At 40.1% G+C, this 2,768-nt stretch overlaps 1 non-coding gene across 1 annotated transcript; it reads right to left on the bottom strand.

Annotated features, from left to right (window-relative positions):
* Positions 1 to 245: 245 nt before the first annotated feature.
* LOC131156806 (small nucleolar RNA R71) lies at positions 246 to 351 on the bottom strand. Its single transcript, XR_009137078.1, has one exon. It is a non-coding gene; the product is annotated as a small nucleolar RNA R71 (small nucleolar RNA).
* Positions 352 to 2,768: the final 2,417 nt, after the last annotated feature.

Here is a 2,768-nt window from a genome sequence, read left to right as displayed (position 1 = left end):
TCCCAACTACTGCAGGAATTCGACCGAAAATCCATACAAGCATCTTGATGAGTTTCTTGAAATTTTTTCCACCATCTGTATACCTAACTTTGGCGATGATGCCCTCCATTTAAGGCTATTTCTATTCTCTTTGAAGGATAAAGCCACATATTGGTTAAATTCCTTAGAACCAAACTCGATGAGCAACTGGGCCACCATGCAACACAAGTTCCTAAAAAAGTACTTCTTTATTGGGAAAACTAACCAGTTTAGGAAAGCAATCACCAATTTCTCACAGATAGATGGTAAACAATTTTTCAAAACTTGGGAGCGCTTTAGGGACCTTTTGCATAAATGTCCCCACCATCAAGTCCCTAGGTGGCAGTTAGCTCAAACATTCTATAAGGGGTTAGCTAAGTGCGATATATCCATGGTCAATGCATCATGTGGAGGTACTTTCCTCAGGAAGCATGAGAATGAGGCTTGGACTCTCATTGAAACCCTCACCGAGAATTCTTAGCAACATACTGTTGCTTGTCATTGACCTTTCCAACCTTCTTCTTCCCATTCTAATGGAGTCTATGAGTTAGCCATCAGCTATGACCTTGCACCCACACTGCACACCATTGTTAAGAAATTAGATTAGGTATTGTCCCTAAGACAACCACCTCAGCCGATGACGTGTGCAGAGGTGTGTGCCATCTATTCTAATCCCTCACACACCTACTATATATACCTGCCCTCATGCATCTCCCACACTTGAGTTTGTGCAGGAGGAAATTCAAGCCACCCATAATTGGTATGACATACCGGCCAATAATCCATACTCCAATAAGTATAATTCTGGGTGGAGTAAATATCCTAACTTTTCTTGGAGGCCACAAGCTCTGGGTTTTCCAACCCAAAGACCTCAGCAATCACCTAATGCCCCACCTCCTCGCTTATTTCAAAATTCTCAAAATCCTCCCATGTCCAATCCATACTTCAATAAGTACAATTCTAGGTGAAGAAAATATCCTAATTTCTCTTGGAGGCAACAAGCTTTGGGTTTTCCAACCCAAAGACCTCAACAATCACCTAATGCTTCACCTCCTCACCTATTTCAAAATTCTCAAAATCTTCCCATGTCTGTCCCTCGACAATCAGCTTATCAACAACCATCTCCTCCTCAGCCTTAATATGATATATCTTTTCAGGAGATGGTTTTGAAACCCCTTAAAGGTATTGAGGGTGATCACCAATTTGATCGTAAATTACTCCACTCCCACTCCCACTCTATTGCTAAGCTAGAAGCCACCATAGGCCAACTAACTATATCCTTAAGTAGGAGAGATGAGGGTAAGTTGTCGAGCCAGCCCCTTGTGAACCCAAAAGGCCAATACGAGGTAGATTGTGAGCCGACTACTAGTTATTCAACACATCATGAACAAACTCGGGTTGTGACCACCCTCGAGAATGGAAGGGATGTAGATAATAGGGTCAGGGAAAAGTTAGACCAAGGTAAGGGTAGAGAGAATATGAGGGTAGAACCCAGTGTAGACTCATGCATTCCCTCTCCCTCTTATCTGATGATTAATCCCAAGACCCCAAGGCAATGATACAAATGGTTTGATTCATATATGATTAGGATAAGCTACAAAAGATGTGAGTATGACTGCTACATGTATGTGAAGAAGCTTTATGGTTCTCTCATTTTCTTATTGTTGTAGGTCGATGACATGTTAATAGCAGCGAAGGATTTAATTGAGGTAAATCAGTTAAAGGATCTGTTGCATAAAGAGTTTGACATGAATGATCTTGATCCATCCAAGAAGATACATGGGATGGAGATTCACTGAGGCAAAACTGCAAGAGGTTGTGGCTATCTCAAGGCATTTTTGTGCAGAAGGTGTTGGAAAAGTTCAGCATGGCTAATGCTAAACCGGTATGTACACCTCTAGCGACTCACTTTAAATTGTCTAGTGTTGAATGCCCAAGTACGGATGATGATATCCGGGTTATGTTAAAGGTCCCCTATGCTAGCGTTGTGGGGAGTTTAATGTATGTCATGGTGTGTACAAGACTAGACTTAGCACATGCAGTAAATGTGGTGAGTAAACTTCTCTCTAATTTGGGTAGACAACATTGGGAAGCGTCAAATGGATGTCAGAAGGTCTACAACAGATTATGTTTTTACCCTTATGGGAGGACCTATGTGTTGGAGATCCATGGTATGATCCTTGGTTGCATTGTCTACAACTAAATTTAAGTATATGGCAATTTTCTGAAACTGCAAAGGAAGCTTTATAGCTTACCGATTTGGTCATGGAGCTGAGTATACAATAAGGTGGAGTTACATTGCATTGTGATAGTCAAAATTTCATCTACTTGGTGAAGAATCAAGTGTATTGTTAGCCTTAGTGGCTACATAATCCTAATTGTCATATTTTGATGATAACAACACATTAGTCATTCTAGGTAAAGTAACTCTTTGTATATCAAGCTATGACAGGCATAAAACCAAATGCAAAGATCAAGTAAACTCTTAACAGGTTAGACATCATCAGATTAGGGGAGATTGTTAGCCTTAGTGGCTATATAATCAAGTTTAATGTGTTTTAAAGATATTAACCTATTTGTAGTTGTAAGTGAAACATATCTTTGCAAATCAAGTTAGTACAGGTACAAGTGACAAATACATAAAGGTACTGGATCAAATGCAAAGATCGAACAAAGTGGACGTTCAAATAGGAAAGATCAAGGTGGACACTCACTTAGAAGAACTCAAGCACATACAACAAAGTCATAGT

The sequence above is a fragment of the Malania oleifera genome, chromosome 5 (genome assembly GCF_029873635.1).
Source record: "Malania oleifera isolate guangnan ecotype guangnan chromosome 5, ASM2987363v1, whole genome shotgun sequence".
Taxonomy (NCBI): domain Eukaryota; kingdom Viridiplantae; phylum Streptophyta; class Magnoliopsida; order Santalales; family Ximeniaceae; genus Malania; species Malania oleifera.
Note: the sequence above shows the minus strand (reverse complement) of the source record. Positions and strands in the feature narration are given on the sequence as shown.